This window comes from Pelobates fuscus, chromosome 1, assembly GCF_036172605.1.
Source record: "Pelobates fuscus isolate aPelFus1 chromosome 1, aPelFus1.pri, whole genome shotgun sequence".
NCBI classification, from domain to species: domain Eukaryota; kingdom Metazoa; phylum Chordata; class Amphibia; order Anura; family Pelobatidae; genus Pelobates; species Pelobates fuscus.
Genome location: NC_086317.1, coordinates 422,657,656 through 422,676,655, shown reverse-complemented (window position 1 = coordinate 422,676,655; position 19,000 = coordinate 422,657,656).

Here is a 19,000-nt window from a genome sequence, read left to right as displayed (position 1 = left end):
TTTGAACTTAACTTGTGTCTGTGTACTCACAAAATCTTTAAACGTATTGAATCGATGACTGCAACTTTTGCAATTCCCACAGGTGAAAAAACCTCCCATGTGGCTAATTGGAGTTTTCCCAGATCGAAAAGTACTAGGGGCCAGAATTTGTTTTAAATTATTGCCCTTTCTAAAAATAACTTTCGGAGCTTGTGGGATTTGTCTACCTAAAAATTCGTCCTCGGTTAGTAAACCCCAATGTTTTTTAATAATCCTTTGTATGTCAAAAGCCCTTCCATTATATTTAGTGTTAAAAGAAAAGTCAAAAATTGGATTTCTAGTGGTTATATCTTTTTGCTTATCTTGGAGTAAATTGCTACGGCTAATCTTCCCAACTCGATCAATCTCTGTGTCTAAAAATTCAGGGGAATAGCCCTTCTCCAAAAAACGTTTCTTGAGAATCTCAGATTGTTCGAAAAAGGAGTCTAGGTCACTACAATTCCTACGTAACCTAACAAATTGACTTTTCGGGACACCTCTTAACCAATTTGGATGGTGTCCGCTTGTGGTATCAATAAAACTATTGGAATCAATAGTCTTAAAGAATGTTTTAGTCTTGATCTCCTGCTCCTCAATATATATTGAAAGGTCAAGAAAATCAATACTATTGACACCTATTTTAGGGGTAAAAACCAAAGACAGAGAGTTGCAGTTAACATATTCAAAAAAATCATATAGGAGATCCAAGGGGCCCCGCCAGATCATCAGGACATCATCGATGTACCGTCTCCAGAGCACCAAGTTTGCACCGAACGGGTTGTTGGACCAAATAAACGACCTTTCCCAACAATCCATAAAGATGTTAGCATAGCTCGGTGCAAACTTGGTGCCCATGGCTGTACCCTTAATCTGGAGGAAATATTCCCCATCAAAACTGAAAAAGTTGTGTGTAAGGATAAAACGGATAGCCTCCTCCAGGAAAGAACAAAAAGAAGGCTCTAATTCGGTGTCTTGTATCAGGTTACTCTTGACCGCCTCCACACCGAGATTGTGATCAATTACGGTGTAGAGTGAAGTCACATCTAAAGTGGCCCAAACGTAGTCATCGCCCCATTCAATACTTTCCAATTCTTGAATGAGATGTTTCGTGTCCTTTAGATATGACAAAGCACCCTGAGCATATTTCTGCAGATGGAAATCGATATACTCAGAGAGCTTTGAAGTCAAAGAATCGATGCCACTTATGATCGGTCTCCCTGGGGGCTTATCCCTACACTTGTGAAGCTTTGGGAGAAAATAAAAAGTAGGTACCCTAGGAAATTCCGTAAAAATGAAGGAATAGGTGGATTCATCTATAGTGCCTGCTGTTCTAGCACTGCATAACATGCTTTTAAGATCTTGATTAAATTCATGATTGGGATTGGAGTTGAGTTTGATGTATGTAAGATGATCATTTAGAAGTCTTAAAGATTCTTCAACATAATATTGTGTCGACATAACAACCACTCCTCCTCCCTTGTCCGCACTCTTAATAGTCTTAATAAAAGATGCAAACTAGATGTCTTCTTTTGCCCAGACCACAAAGGGATACATTTGCTAGTGTGGTGAATACCACCCGATCTACTGCTCAAAACTCCAATTCTGATAGGAATTTTTTAGGGAAGCACTGGAGGAAGGCTGTTAGCCGAAACGCGTCTGCTTCAATCTTCTGCATATTTATATTTGTTATTTTATGTGTATTTTTGACACTCTGGGCTGCTAAAAGATAGGGGTAAGTGGAACTCCAATTTTGCTATATACACTATTGTCTGCTTTGGGTTCCACCCCCATAGTGCCCATTAGTGCCTATACCTTTTTAAAATAATTTTATACAATAAATATATTTTGCATCCAAATTCTGGAGTCGCATCTATCTGGATCACCTGGATCGTTAGCCAATATTGGCACCCCTGAGCCTGTTTTACAGAGCCTGGCACGGCTCTGGAGAATGTGAGTGAGAGTCACATACTTATCTACTACACATTTTTTATTATACAGTTTGCACTATGTTGTTGTTTTTTATTGTTTTTCTATTTTAGTTTATACCCAAGTCCAGTTCCACGCTGTTTGTATTACAGTCCAGTCCCATATTGGTCCTATATTGGTAATATTACAAATTTTTGCTGTGATCACATTGGGGAGGTGTATATACTGGTATATGTTTCTTTTTGTATTATGTAAATTTGGTGCATTGGGGAAGCACTAGGTTACCGGTTACACCATTCATTGTATATTTTCATTATATACAGAACTGTCAAAATTTCAGTGAAGCGCCTACGCACTATCTTCTGTTTGTTATTTTGTATATTTAGACACCCAGAGGCGCCTATATTGTCGCTTACAGCTTTTGCCTTGTTTAGTTATCGGCACCATAACCACTACTAGATACCTACCATCCCACTAGTGGTACTTTTCTTATAGGGGGATTATACTAGTCTGGGCTGCCACTTATTTATTAAGTTTACTCAGTGAGTGTGTTTTTGACCTCTCTTTAGAGGTTCATAGTATCCACTCACTTTACTTTTTTATTTTGTGGCTATACAGGACTAGCCTACCCAGGTTTTTAAAGGTGTTGGTGTTCACTCTATCACTGTATATACACCTTTTTTGGGGTGTATTTATTTTCATTTTACTTTTAGCATTTTTTCTAATAAAGGTTGTTTACCCTATATATGTGACACTCTACTTTAGGAGGTACAATTGCATGGATTAGGTGTTCCACCTACCTTGTGTGAGTGGACTCTCTTCCCCATTTTCTCTACTCTTTTCTATGTAACTTTGGGGGTCAAGCCCCGTATACCTCCTGTAACCCTTTTTTGGGGCAGTGGTGGTAGTTTTTCTACTCCATAACCCCTCCTCTTTCTCTTCTTTAAATATAATACTTTTACCTCAATACGAGATAAGATACAATTAAAACAAAATATATATAGAATACATCTATACGTACAGTGCCTCAAGTTACATTGCATGTATTCAGATATAGTTCATATACTTCAAAACTAGGAAGAACAGCGATGGCATTACAATATCTGTAGATCTGTAGATTACATGTATTGCAGGATTAAGGTACCTCCAAAAGACGAACACTCTCAGACACAAAAGTAGAGCCATAAAATGACCTGGCTCTAGTCTGGATAGCGATAGGATTCTTAAGGGAGATCCAAATCCCACTCCAGCAAATGAGAAGGATGCTACAGGAACAATGACTGCTTCAAATAAAATATAACATTTATTCAAGAAATAAAAAGCAGCATAAAACAAAGTCCATATAGTCCATATAGTCACCACAATCACCAAGACGCGTTTCGCCAAATAGGCTTCCTCAGTTGGTGAATGTTCAGTGTGAATAGTCTCTTTCCTCTTAATATATTCAATTTTGTCGCCCTTTTCGTCCGTGGAACGCATCCGATTTCGTCAATGGAACGCATCACTTTCATCAATGGAACGCACCGTTCATTTCCTGTATTGTCATGTGATCGGACAGCCTAATGTATATTGGAACGCACGTGCGTTCCACCCCTCTCCACATCCGCTTCCTACACCAAAGGACCAGCGGGCATGACGACCGTGGAACGCACATGCGTTCCAACAACGAGAATTTAAAGAGGAACACACCTTAAAATAAAATAACATTAAAAATAACATAAATATAATGAATAACCATCTTATATATTTATACAAGGTGGTACATAATCATACAAGGAGACCAATAATAGTAGAACAATATAATAAATTAGAATAGCAGCAAAAAAGAGTATAATTCTTTAATATAACGCAGCAAAGAGAATATAAAATACCAGGATATTTTGAGAACATATAATGAATATAAAATAGTTAGAGTCCTACAAAACTAATGTGTGCCACAAATATATATATATTAGAACAGAGGGGAAGCTTGTGAAAAATATTATAAAAATATTATAAAAAATATTATAAAAAATGGCATAATTCAAAATCTTGGTTCAAACCATTAGGAATAAGAGTATTAAAATTGGGAGTAGACTCTGTCTCATCCAGGGTATCAGAGTATATCGATGTCCTAATACAACCAGTGGTAGTTAAAACTATTTCCTACCTCAAAGATACTATACATATACTACAGATTCTCAAAGATATAATATGGCAAGAGGAATATTTACTAGTTACCTGCGATGTTAGCTCTTTATATAGTATAATACCTCACAATATAGGTATACAAGCAGTGCAATATTTTTTGGAGAAGTCGAGTTTTAAACCAGAGCAAATAGATTTTATACTTGAAGGAATTTTACTCATTTTAGAAAAATGCAAATTACTGGCACAGCTATGGGCACCAAATTCGCTCCCAGTTATGCCAATCTTTTATGGCATACTGGGAGGACAAAATAGTATTTCCACATCTTGCTGCTACGAATTTGGTGTCCTACCATCGATATATCGATGACATATTTTTAATTTGGAAAGGAGGTGAAGAAAGCCTCAATTTATTTTTAAATGATTTAAATGTTAATGATTGGGGGATTTTATTAACTTCAACATACAGCACAAACCATATTAATTTTTTGGATCTAGAAGTTTTTATTTCAAACTCTACTATTAACACTAAAAATCACTTTAAAGATGTTGATGCCAACAGTTACATCGAAATGAATAGTTGCCATTACCCACCATGGCTTAAGAATGTCCCAAAAAGTCAGTTTCTACGAGTACATAGAAACTGTACACAAGAGACTGACTACATTTCCCAAGTAGAGAAAATTAAAGAGCAGTTCTTAGATAAGGGATATGAGACTGGAACTCTACAAAACTGCATTGAGGAAGTTAAAAAGATTGATAGAAAAGATTTGATACATTACAAAAAGCCACATAAAAAAACTGTTGATAAACATAGACTAAATATGCCTTTTATATGCAATTATAGTGGTAATAATCAAAAAATCTATAAAATTGTTACTAAATATTGGCCAATCTTAAAAGAAGATCCCGTACTAAGACAAATTTTACCTAATCGACCAAAAATGGTTTATCGTGTATGTAGGAATTTGAAACAGTTTTTAGTGAAAAGTAGTTTTAGAGCACAACCTCCAACACATTTTTTAAATAAAAATAAAGGATTTTATGGGTGTGGATCCTGTCTTGCCTGTAGGGAAACGAATAACACTAAAAGACACATAACTTCATTTACATATAAAGATAATAAGGAATTTATTATTAAAGACCAGTTAACATGTTTCTCGAAAAATTTGATTTATATTCTAAAATGTCCCTGCAACTTAATTTATGTTGGACGAACAATCAGATGCCTACACATCAGAATTGCCGAACAGATACGGAATATAAAAAAAGGTTTAGAGACACACAGTGTCTCACAACATTATAAAAAGTGCCATAATAGTAATCCAAAAAATTTAATATTTTGTGCAATTAAATTAGTCTCAAAAAATTGGAGGGGAGGAGACTTCAGTAAAAGGATTGGTGAAGAAGAAATGCGATGTATTTACAATTTTAATACTCTTATTCCTAATGGTTTGAACCAAGATTTTGAATTATGCAATTTTTTATAATATTTTTTATAATATTTTTATAATATTTTTCACAAGCTTCCCCTCTGTTCTAATATATATATATTTGTGGCACACATTAGTTTTGTAGGACTCTAACTATTTTATATTCATTATATGTTCTCAAAATATCCTGGTATTTTATATTCTATTTGCTGCGTTATATTGAAGAATTATACTCTTTTTTGCTGCTATTCTAATTTATTATATTGTTCTACTATTATTGGTCTCCTTGTATGATTATGTACCACCTTGTATAAATATATAAGATGGTTATTCATTATATTTATGTTATTTTTAATGTTATTTTATTTTAAGGTGTGTTCCTCTTTAAATTCTCGTTGTTGGAACGCATGTGCGTTCCACGGTCGTTATGCCCGCTGGTCCTTTGGTGTAGGAAGCGGATGTGGAGAGGGGTGGAACGCACGTGCGTTCCAATATACATTAGGCTGTCCGATCACATGACAATACAGGAAATGAACGGTGCGTTCCATTGACGAAATCGGATGCGTTCCATGGACGAAAAGGGCGCCAAAATTGAATATATTAAGAGGAAAGAGACTATTCACACTGAACATTCACCAACTGAGGAAGCCTATTTGGCGAAACGCGTCTTGGTGATTGTGGTGACTATATGGACTATATGGACTTTGTTTTATGCTGCTTTTTATTTCTTGAATAAATGTTATATTTTATTTGAAGCAGTCATTGTTCCTGTAGCATCCTTCTCATTTGCTGGAGTGGGATTTGGATCTCCCTTAAGAATCCTATCGCTATCCAGACTAGAGCCAGGTCATTTTATGGCTCTACTTTTGTGAGTGTGCAATTTAAAGAGATAGTGATCTATTTCTGTTTTATCAGATTTACACTATTGTATCTCCCTCTGTTTCTGTGTCAGTTTTCTTTTTGGCTGTAATATTGAAGAGAGGGAAGTATTTACAATATTTGTTATCCACTGCTCCACCTATTTATTGCACTATATTATTGTATTTGTGAAGGTGAAGGGGATACCTCACTGGTGTTTTGAGCAGTCTTTATTTCTTTGGGACATACTTGTTTTGTGTGTATACTCTCAGACACATTCACAGTCCCCAGGAGCTAGCATTGTTATGTCCAAATATTCAATTACTTCCCAAATGGGCACGTCCATTACAGCTAGTATCTCTCGGGACACAGACACACCACGGGTGGATCACGTACCATCTTTAGTGTAAACATTAGTTACTGACCAGGAGCTTTCCCACAATATTTTTCCATCTACTGATTTTCGTAAATCCAACTGAATTCCCTTGAATTAGTCCAATTTCCATTTTACATTTGTATATTGATTGCTTTTTAATTTCATCCCACTTTATTGCTTTTCCAATGCCTTGCCAACACTATTTTAGCTGCCATTAGAATGTGAGTTATTAACATACTTTTTTCCCTGGTATAACAGGAAGCTCTGTGGTGTAAAAGGTATATATATCTGACATATAGCATAAATCTGTTCGTAGACACTCTTCCATAACTTACGTAAATGTTTACATTGCCACCATATATGGAGATAATCTCCTTTCCCAGCAGTACATCTCCAGTATTTATTATTTTGATCTTTGTATATTTTAGCCAACTTTTCAGGCACCATATACCATCTATTAATGAGCTTATGAAAATTCTCTGCTGTATTCAGGCAACGTACCGATTTATTCACATTAACTATCACCCTTATCATATCTTGCTCGGTAATTTCCGTATGTAAATCATTTTCCCACTTAATCTCGGATTTCCACACATGGGACTTCTGAGAGTCTTTTAAAAATTCATAGCATCTGGTAATGTGTCCCTTTATTCTATAACTTTCCAGAATATTTTTAAGATTATTCATATTTGTATCCACCTGAAAGTCCAAGAATTTCCCCAAATAGAACTTGATTCTTAAATAGTAAAAATCTCCTTGCTATCAATTTCGAACTCTGTTTGTAACTGGTTAAAAGGCTTGATTTCCTTTCTATCTATACAATCTTGAATATTCTGAATTCCCTTCTGTAACCATTTCCTGATATTAATATCCCCATTGTTCCCCAGGATCACCTCCATGGGTAAAACGGGATACAGTCTATATTCTATTTTGAGGTCCTTTTTGATTTTCTTCCAGCATCTCAGAATACTGTCAATAATAATCAAAATTCCTGGGAGAACTGGTTTAATCTTAATTTTCTCATTTCTTGTTACCCCAAATAGGTCAGAAAGACTATCTGCCTCCACGAGTCTTAGCTCTATTTGGTACCACACTTGGTCCTTTTGGTCTCTTCTTAAGATGGTACCACAAATTCAGTAGTCTGAGTCGAAGGTTTGGTGTTCAGCCATGCTATTTCTGATATAACATACCAAGCTGCATAAATACTATGATCATGGGTATTTTATCACATATATGTATAAGTATCCATATGCACATAAATATTCCCCTGCCTGTTACACCACTGTTCCACACAAAAGTTAGTATTACAACTGAAATCAATTAGTTTAGATGAAAAAATGTGTTCTTGGATGAAACACTGGCTTGAAGACAGAGTGCAGAGAGTGGTTTTAAATTGAAACATTTCAAATTGGACAAAAGTGGTAAGTGGCATTACATTAAATGGGGTTAAGTTTTAGAGAACAGTAAATGAAAAGGAGCTGGAAACAATTATAGATAACAAATTAGGCATAACAAAATTTCAAGTAGGATATTGCAGAACTATACAAACTGAATTAGTTTTCATTATATAAAGACTCCTAAGAAGGGGTATGATTGCACTATTCAGGGTCTGTACAAACTGCTATGTGCTAACCTGTTCATTAGCAGGAATATACAACAGACAACAGGTTTTGCGTACCTGAAAGGAAATTGTTATTTACAGTAAGCACAATAAAGAATGGAAGTCTGACTTGAAGTTGTCTTTTTGATGGTATAGATATTTTTTTTTATTTTTTTTTAATTCTTTATTTTTATTGTGCTTAGAATAACAAAACACTCTTATATTGCCACAACAGCAAGTACAAGCCGATGTAATAAAACAGGATTATCAGTAATATGGCAATCATTATCAGCACATTTTTTTTTTTAAAACAAGAGAAGTCAGATAGATATTTTTTTTTAAAAGGCTTGGGAGCTTTTTTTGCATGAACGGAATATTTAAGTATATAAATGAATATGTATGGGAATATGCTGTTGATCTAAGGAGGAATCTGGTTACCAGTATGAAGTCGAGGAGGAAATTGTTTTGTTTTTATTTATTTTTTACTTCTTTTGGAGCAACAGTATAAAAGAAAGAGTTTCAAGTTTGAACTTAATGGACTTTAGTATTTTTTTCAACCTAGACTGCTATGTAACTGTGTAACAGTCCGATGATCGCTGGTACCTGTAAGGAAAAGGAGTGCCCCAGAGACCAGGGATCCGGATTGTATTAAAACTAGCTGGTTCATTAATCCTCAAAAGCAAGTATTCGGCTGTATAGTACCTCAATGTTAAATAGTGAGGAACAGCTTTAAAAGTGTGGAATCCCCCCAAGAAGGGAGAAACAGGGCATAGGATCCGGTGGAACCTGCTAATGAATATGGTATGCCACTCTAGGCAATGAAAGAGCCTCTATCACAGCCAGTAATGATGCAGTCAGTGTAATAGGTCAGCGTAGTAGTTTAGTCAATGCATTTTGGTCCCTTATGGGACTTTGTCAAAACAGCAATAGTGATAACAAGCTTCTTTTAAGGCAACCTTACGCTAGAAATCCTACTGTATCAAATGGGTAAATAAAATATTATCCCAAAGTACCCTGGAGTAAACTAATGTGAAAAGAACAGCAGGATAGGTGGTGCAGTAGCCAAAAAGAACTATTAAACATTCATGCAATTATACATACAATTATTATTATATAAAATGTATTAATATGAACCGCGGTCGAAGCTGGAGGGAAACGAGTGGCATGCTTGAACCTTTAAGTTTATGTTTTTGACCAACAGGGTTTCAGTTCTCTTAATTTTCAAAACCAACAGCCCAGTCCTGCCTACACGGGGATTTTCCGGGAAGATAGGTAACAAACAGTAGACACCTTACAACAAACAAAATGGTACAAACGCTTGTCACACTGTCATGTACACCGCACTTGTGTTCATGTATTTGGTTATTTTAACCCCTGTGTAAGAATACATGTGACTGCCTTCTGTATTGTACTATGGCTGTTTCAAAAATAAAGAATAAAATGTAAAAAAAATTATTGATATGGGTATTTTTTTTTTTGGGTGCAGACTGCTAATACACTTGTTAAAGGGATTCTATAAGTAAAGAATACAAAGTTGAAAGGGGAAGGAATATAATATGCATCCAGAAGTAACTTCAAAATTTCAACCCCTTAAGAATTCATGATATAATAATACATCATAACAAATCATTTGTTAAAGATACTATATCAATATGAAATGTCCCACTCAAATAAGACATTCTGTACTAGCACAGGGTTAATAAGAATAAAATTTAAGGGGTGATAATTGTGGTTCTTAAAGGGTTTTTGCAACAAAAAAAAATAAAAAAATAATTGCTGGTTTATGTTTGAACAAAACTTTAAAACGAAATACTAAAGATAAAAATTAAAAACAATGACATAAATCTACATCAGGGAGGGGCCTGACAACCGACTAAGATGGTCGCATAGAACCGGAGCTCCTCAGGAGAAATTACTTTATATGCCTCTAACGGGCCATGAGTGCTTCTTATTTGGGCCAAATCCTGCATCTCATTCTGAGGAGCACCCTTATTGACCTCCTGAGCAGTGGAAGCCTGAAACTGACGGCTACAAAGGGTACTTGACCTATGCTAGAGGTGGGGGAAGCAGCAAATCCTCAGCCTTGAAGTGTGGCTTACCTGCTGGCTTAAGGCCCTATACCCCCACTCTGGACAGGCGGGGGATATCCCGTTCCCCATTGGACTGCTGACGGGCTCACCTGCACCAGCGCCACTGTCTGCAGCTGTATTGGACTGCCAAGGCCCAATCAAGATGGCTGCACTGTTGGGGCCAACGACAAAGAGCACCTGCATCCAGCCACCCATGCATCCTCTAGTGGCCTTCGACCGGCTCTGTGTGAACTTCTTGACTAAGCTCTGTACTCGTGGACTGACCTACAATCTTTCTGTCAGAGCGTTGGCTTTATGGATCTACCTTGCAACCCGGCGTCGCTTGTATGGGTGTCCGCCTCGAGCCTCTAGAGCGGCCATCCAGAAAAGAGATGCCAAAGATCGTTATCACTGTGTTTAACCTCTACCACTTCAGCTGGAAGGCTATTCCATGCATCCACTACCCTCTCAGTAAAGTAATACTTCCTGATATTATTTTTAAAACTTTGTCCCTCTAATTTAATTTAATGTTCTCTTGTTGTGGTAGTTTTTCATCTTTTAAATATAGTCTCTGCTTTCCTATTTCTGCTTCCCTTTGTCTCTGTAATCAGCTGCTGGTAATACTCAAAGAGGTCACACCATTTCAGATGGATTATTAATAAGCATTCAAACGTTTAATGCGTCGTACAGCGTATATATAAAACAGTTTGTCTAGGGGTGAATACAGCAACGGCAACATTAACCAATCATGGGAGTATCAGAACCGAAAGTATAACTTTTTATATAAAATATCGTAATGCTCTTAGTTAGTCTCCTGTTCACTGATGCAAGTAACAGTATGACATTAGAAACCCAATGAAAAATTGCACGTTGTAGAAAAAATGCTGTTTTTTTTTCAAGTGCAGGATGTTTATAAAAGATAGTGAAAGCCGTGTCAGGTGCAAGAACACCTTCAACCCCTTAAAACCGGAGGGCGTACTATTACGCCCTATTCTAAGCGGCTCTAAACGCCGTAGGGCATAATAGTACGCCCTCCGTTTTTTTTTTTTAAAGGGACACTATAGTCACCTGAACAACTTTAACTTAATGAAGCAGTTTTGGTGTATAGAACATGCCCTTCCAGCCTCACTGCTCAATCCTCTGCCATTTAGTTAAATCCCTTAGTTTATGAACCCTAGTCACACCTCCCTGCATGTGACTTGCACAGCCTTCCATAAACACTTCCTGTAAAGAGAGCCCTATTTAGGCTTTCTTTATTGCAAGTTCTGTTTAATTAAGATTTTCTTATCCCATGCTATGTTAATAGCTTGCTAGACCCCGCAAGAGCCTCCTGTATGTGATTAAAGTTCAACTTAGAGATTGAGATACAATTATTTAAGGTAAATTACATCTGTTTGAAAGTGAAACCAGTTTTTTTTTGTTTTTTTTCATGCAGGCTTTGTCAATCATAGCCAGGGGAGGTGTGGCTAGGGCTGCATAAACAGAAACAAAGTGATTTAATTCCTAAATGACAGTGAATTGAGCAGTGAAATTGCAAGGGAATGATCTATACACTAAAACTGCTTTATTTATCTAACGTAATTTAGGTGACTATAGTGTTCCTTTAAATGTTTCTATCATATCCCCCCTGTCTCGTCTTTCCTCCAAGCTATACATGTTGAGTTCCTTTAACCTTTCCTGGTAAGTTTTATCCTGCAATCCATGAACCAGTTTAGTAGCCCTTCTCTGAACTCTCTCCAAAGTATCAATATCCTTCTCCAGTACTGCGTACAATACTCCAAGTGAGGTCTCACCAGTGTTCTGTACAATGGCATGAGCACTTCCCTCTTTCTACTGCTAATACCTCTCCCTATACAACCAAGCATTCTGCTAGCATTTCCTGCTGCTCTATTACATTGTCTGCCTACCTTTAAGTAATCTGAAAATAACTACCCCTAAACCCTTTCCTCAGATGTTGAGGTTAGTATCATATCAACTATTTCATACTAAAAAACCTTAGGCTTTTAAACCCAAGCGGGTGCTACTGCCGTATTAGCTGCAAAGTCTGCCACCAGCAGCGCCATCTACAGGAGGCCATGTAGACTACAAAAGAAATGAAAAATAAAAAACCAAAAAAAAAAACCTAATACACACCAGGACAGTAAAGAAGATAAAGGTGTAAGATACAGGGAATAAAAGAAAAACGACAAAGTAACTGTTGGGAAACAAATTGTTTTACCTATGCAATGCTTAGTGAATATTCCCCATGACATACAGAGCTATATATTTTATGTTACAGGGTGTCCATCTCATGTCCTGCTTTCTACTTCTGTATTTCTTATTACGTAAAAAAAGTATTACTATATACATAGCTTGCAAGACCGAATGGTCAGTAGGCCTGATTATAATACAAGATACTCATGCTTTGAAAGGGTTAAATTTGCATTTTTTTAAACATACAATATTTTTCTGTTTAAAGGTGTTCTTGCACCTGACACGGCTTTCACTATCTTTTATAAACATCCTGCACTTGAAAAAAAAAACAGCATTCTTCCTAGCACCTGCAATTTTTATTGGGTTCCTAATGTCATACTGTCACTTGCATCAGTGAACAGGAGACTAACTAAGAGACTAACTAAGAGCATTACGAAATGTTACATGAAAAGTTATACTTTCGGTTCTGATACCCCCATGATTGGTTAATGTTGCCGTTGCTGTATACACCCCTAGACAAACTGTGTTTTATATATACGATGTACAACGCATTAAACGTTTGAATGCCTATTGATAATCCATCTGAAATGGTGTGACCTCTTTGAGTATTACCAGCACCTGATTACAGAGACAAAGGAAAGCAGAAACGTGTTAGTGCATTAGTCCATGGCAGCGTAGGGGTTTCCAGACCCTGTGGTCCTTTAATAGCGCAACCCCTATATTCTCGGAAGCAAGGGAGGAAGTGACGGCTGGTTACTTCCTCCCAGCTAACACTAACCCACTAGGGAGGCGTGCCGAGAGGAAGGGGAGCTTAGTGGGAGATCGTCTAAATCCCAAAAGCTTGCGCCAAGCATGTGTCTTTATGTGTATGTGCACATCAAAATGAGGGGGCTGTGGGTGGACTTGGATATGTAGTAGAGGACCTGGGCTGTGGGTGGATATAGGTGGTGAGAGGGATGGTGTTGTTAATGGACCTGAAAAATTTGCAGACATTAGTCCGCCAGTACTCACAGGTGAATCAAGAGAAGAATAGTCACTGGGTTGTCTATTCCAGTGATAATACGTTTAGGAAACATTCTACTTCCATATATGATGATAATTAGGCTCAATTTTCTGCACTTAAAACCAAAAAAAAAAAAAAAATGCCTATCGGGGGCAATTACTCTTACAATGTTTACAAGGTATTGAGGTATTTAGAAAATTTACTATAAGTTTTGGATGCTTAGTTAAGAAAACATTTCCTAGTTAGTTACCAAAAATGTTATTTTTCACTGGTTTGTAACGGTTTGGTCAAGCATGGCATGTGAAATACGAATTAAAATAAATATAAAATCTGTAGCATGCCTCATCAAAACATAAACAGAGAGGTCTAGCGATGATAACAGAGTTAGAACAACCCATTAGTGTTAAAAACAAATGTTTCTTCTCCCTGGTGTATGTGGATAATACTGCAAATATTTGCAGGAAGGTTTGCAGAGTGGTCAGATTCCCGGAAATTAAATTCACTGGTATTGTGTCGCTATGAGCAGTAACTGTGAAATCCTAGCCCTTCTTTTGTCCACTATCATACAAATACCTGTAAGTACATGGCCCAGTGTTTGCTTCGATGTGGTTCATAGAGAGGAATCACAGCAACACAATATTTGTCATGTCTTTTGTCGTGACAGAGATATCCACGTGTATTTATTTTTCTGATAAATCTGTAGAGAATTACTCATTAGAACCAACTGCAAATCTGTTCGCTTAAATAAGAGGATAATCTTTTTTTATTTGGTATAAAAAAAAGAAATACAAATGCATTTGATATATACACATATTTTAATCAAAGGGGTATGTCTTTAGTGCAGAGAAACTCAGCTTCAAGTTCATCAATAAAATACATGCAAAAAAATAAAGTAATATTAGTGTACAAAATGAATACAGAAAAAAAATATTAGGGAAAGCAACTGCATTTAGTGTTTTACCTCTTAGTATTTGCACGCTCTAAGAAAAAGACACAGATAACACCCGGAAACATTTTCAAGGGTTAAATGTCGGGTGTTATCCAGGTCTCTCCTGGCACAATAACCACTACAGTGCGTTATAGTGGTCATGGTGTTCGGAGTGTTCATTCAATGGTTAAATAATTAAAAAATATATTATAAATATGTGGAAAGGAAATCTGAAAAAATAACAATGCATTTGAAAGCAAAATCTTAATGCGGAACGGTCATCCCCGCCGGAAAAAATTGTATTTCATAAAGATAAAATCTTTATGAAATATTGACTGTGTTGGAATTTCACTGAAAGATATACCGAGACATAGTAGGGACTACTTTGTCTACGTATTTTTTCTAGGCCTGACACTTCTAGACACTGGCCAAAGCCTCCGCTTTCCAGATGTGTCAATCACCCCATCCTTCAATAGTGACAGCTGCAGGGAATTGGCTTGGTCTATAGAGGGTCCTGTGCGAGAGTTCAGCGGTGTCATGCGCTAAAAAGGATCTGCTGGGAGAAGAACAGGTTCAGGTAAGTTTCTGCCTTTGCTGCCCCTTAGCCAATGGCGATGTCACAGTCAGGTTCTTGCCAAATTCTGCAAGGTACCCAGATGATGACAGTGCTGCTTTAAGCTGCTGTGTCTTAGCCAAGTTTATTTAAACCTTGGATATGTAGGCAGCATACAACAGAGTTTGTTCATAATAGTACCACCTAGTGCCAGAAATATAATAATGCATTCTAATACAGCCAGTAAACAAAACCTGCATTTCTAGAATAATGCCTATAGTATACAGCCCATCTTTAGTATAAAAACGTTTAAGTGCAATTAATAAATTGGTACTAAGCATACGCTACAATACCGCAGCAAACAGAACGTAATTAGGTAAAGGAGACTGTGAAAGTGTATGCCTTGAAGCAGGAATTATGTAGAACTGGCATGGAACTGGCACACTTAAGGCCAAAATCCTTTATGTAAAAATATTACTCAGCTTAGCTATTTTCCTGCTCTGGTATTCAGGTCTAAAGGTTGCAATTATCTCATAGATTTTCCACAATTCCAGGATTTATGCATTATGTCTATATTATTTACACAAACAAATCGTTATACACAACAATCGTGCACATGCTTAATTTCTTAGGATCCTCACTTGGTGCCACACAGACCAAGGTGGCAAAGCCACATATCAAATATGAAAAATAAATCAGGTACGTGCACACAGGATACAGCCTTTTATTCGGAAGTGTAAGGCAACGTTTTGACGAACAGTCTTTATCAAGATACGGTCAGATCCAAGTCTGCCTTAGATGGTCCTGTCAGACCAGGTAAGGGAAGAACAGCCTTTACTTCAGTCAGTGATGCCACAATAGAGGCTAAGAGAGAAGGAGAGTAAGAGACACAAGGGTGCAAAATGGGAAGATACAATAAAGGGGGGTTGAAGGGGTATAAGAGGCACAAGAGGATATAAGAGACAAATGAGAGAGTGAGAGACCGCAAAAGTGGCATAAAGACTCAAAAGTGTGAATAAGAATGATAAAAGGGGATCCAAGACGCAAAAGAGGTAAAACAAACGCAAAAGTGGTAAAATACACAAAAGGGGCAATGGGATCGGTAATAGTGGCAAAGGGTAAGAAGCGAAAAATGGAGGTTAATAGACACACAGTCCTACTAAGGGAAAGATACATTTTCAATCATTGCCTGCGTAGTTAAAAATCCCTTGCACCAGACAGATCTGGGTGCACTTGTCATTTTAGCAACAATTGCTGACAACGTTTCCAGTAATATTGCTTTATTGTAGATAAATACCACCATTTTGCCTAGAGTTTCTATCAAAGGCCACAAGCAACTACAAACACATAAGTCATAGATAATTTTGCTACATCTCAAGTTTCTGGAAGTGCCCCACATGCTTTTGTACTGTCGGATTTACATATTCCAGGAGCCCTTTAAGAATATTTAAAATATTTTGTTCTTGATTTTTCTTTTTGTAGTATTTTAACATAATTCATAATTCACAGTGCCTTCACAAAACGATATCATTTTGAAAATCAAGCAACCCAACAATTTCACTTCCTGGTTTATACACAAATTTAATTTAGCTTTTAGCTGCTGATATTGTTCAAATTACAGATGAAAATGACACTTGATTTCAGGAATGCACAATGTCTATATGATATTTTTGTATAATTGTCAGTAATCGTGTACAATGAAAACTACACTTACCTGAAGATCTCATAGACCTCCTCTAAAATGCCTTTCAAAATAGGTAGAAAAGGAGTATATGGTTAAAGATATCAACCTCAGTAAAACTAATAGGACCTAAATATTTGCTAAATACATTCCAAGAGTAAATAAAACTTAACTTTTATTGGTATAGATAAAAACTAAGTAAATATAGTAAATATATATACAAGCAAACAACAACAAAAATATATACACACAGAACCAACAACATAATGTAAAATAAAATCTCCTTGGTGTTGCTGCAATGTGATATACACTGCCTGTGTAATGGAGTAATACACAAAGTAGCAGAGCAGTGATAAGGTGAAGGGAAGTTTCACTTAATTAATTAGCAAGAGTAGCAACAGGGTAGTATACACGGTACAGACTGGAGCTTACAGCCTGGCCTAACACTCTGACAGCTGCAAACCAACGATCTAGGAGAACTAAACTAATTTGGTCCTATACCTATATGAGGAAAGGGGGGGAAATACCATACTGGCTGCTTGTGCCTTTTGCCACCCCGGTCTACACCTCCTGAAATAAAGTGCGCAGTAGTCTTAAAAGATGCCTAGCAGCTGTAGACAGAAACTACCTGAATCGGGAGAAACATGAAAAATCAAAAGTATAATACCAAAAAATCTACTTCCTAATCTATCAGATTTAAGAAACAGACTGGATAGCTGGTCTGGGAAGATAATTAGAGCCCCTGACGTATGTTTTGCCAGTGGTGGCTCATCAGAGGGGATGTTTATTTGCCTGTATATATTTACTTCGTTTTTATCTATACCAATAAAAGTTAAGTTTTATTTACTCTTGGGACATATTTAGGTACTAGTAGTTTTTCTGAGGGTGATACCTTTAACCATATACTCCTTTTCTACCCCTTTTCACACCACTCATTGTTCTTTTTTTTTCAGTTAGTTCACTATTTTGGGGTTATGCTTGGCTCCAATACCTATATAATTATTGTTCACAAATGACACTTTCAGTGTGTCATATTCATAGTACATGGATAAATGAACTGCATGGTTAGATTGTGCCATGTCAAACCATGTGAACACGTGGGTACATTAAAGGACCACTATAGTGCCAGGGACCTCTGGGTCCCACTCCCGCCGGGCTGAAGTGGGAGGAAGGGGGTTAAACACTCACCTTTCTCCAGCGCCGGGCTCCCTCGGTGCTGGGGGACTCTCCTCCCTCTTCTGATGTCATTGGCTAAATGCGCATGTGAGGCAAGAGCCGCGCGTGCATTCAGCCAGTCTATAGGAAAGCATTCTCAATGCTTTCCTATGGATGCTGGTGTCTTCTCACTGTGAAAATCACAGAGAGAAGCGCGGAAGCGCCTCTAGCTGCTGTCAATGAGACAGCCACTAGAGGCTGGATTAACCCTAAAGTAAACATAGCAGTTTCTCTGAATCTGCTATGTTTACAGCAGGCAGGGTTAATCCTAGATGACAGGAATATTTGGGATACGGCTGAAAAATCTATAATTGAAACACAAAAGTGTACATAGTGTAAATCTACATTAAATCATTGGTAAGTGATCATGAAATGCACTCACGAGATGTAGATGAAAAGACAGCGTTGCTAAGGTGCCTCCCCCGATTGTGATGGGGGGCTGATGCCTTTCTCCACTTGCTCCAAACGATAAGGACTTCCACCACCTTGGAAGTCCTGTTTTTTCACTTATCGTTTGGAGCAAGTGGAGAAAGGCATCAGCCCCCCATCACAATCGGGGGAGGCACCTTAGCAACGCTGTCTTTTCATCTACATCTCGTGAGTGCATTCCATGATCACTTACCAATGATTTAATGTAGATTTACACTATGTACACTTTTGTGTTTCAATTATAGATTTCTCAGCCGTATCCCAAATATTCCTGTTGTCTTGTATTTTGCTGTGTAAAGGTCATCCGATCTGGGTGATGACCTGGGAGGCTGTTTCATTTGAATACTGAGATAAGTATATACTTTGTCACTTATACACATTATTTATTGTGGTGATATTTTTTTACGTTTATATACTTTTCTGTAGTTCGTATTAATCCTAGATGGACCTGTCACCCAGACCACTTCATTAAGCTGAAGTGGTCTGGGTGCCTATAGTGGTCCTTTAATATAACTTTATTTATTTGCATTTCGCTAGCATAAAGAAGACCCTGACTGCATCAGTTTTATGCTCTTAGGACATGTAAATATT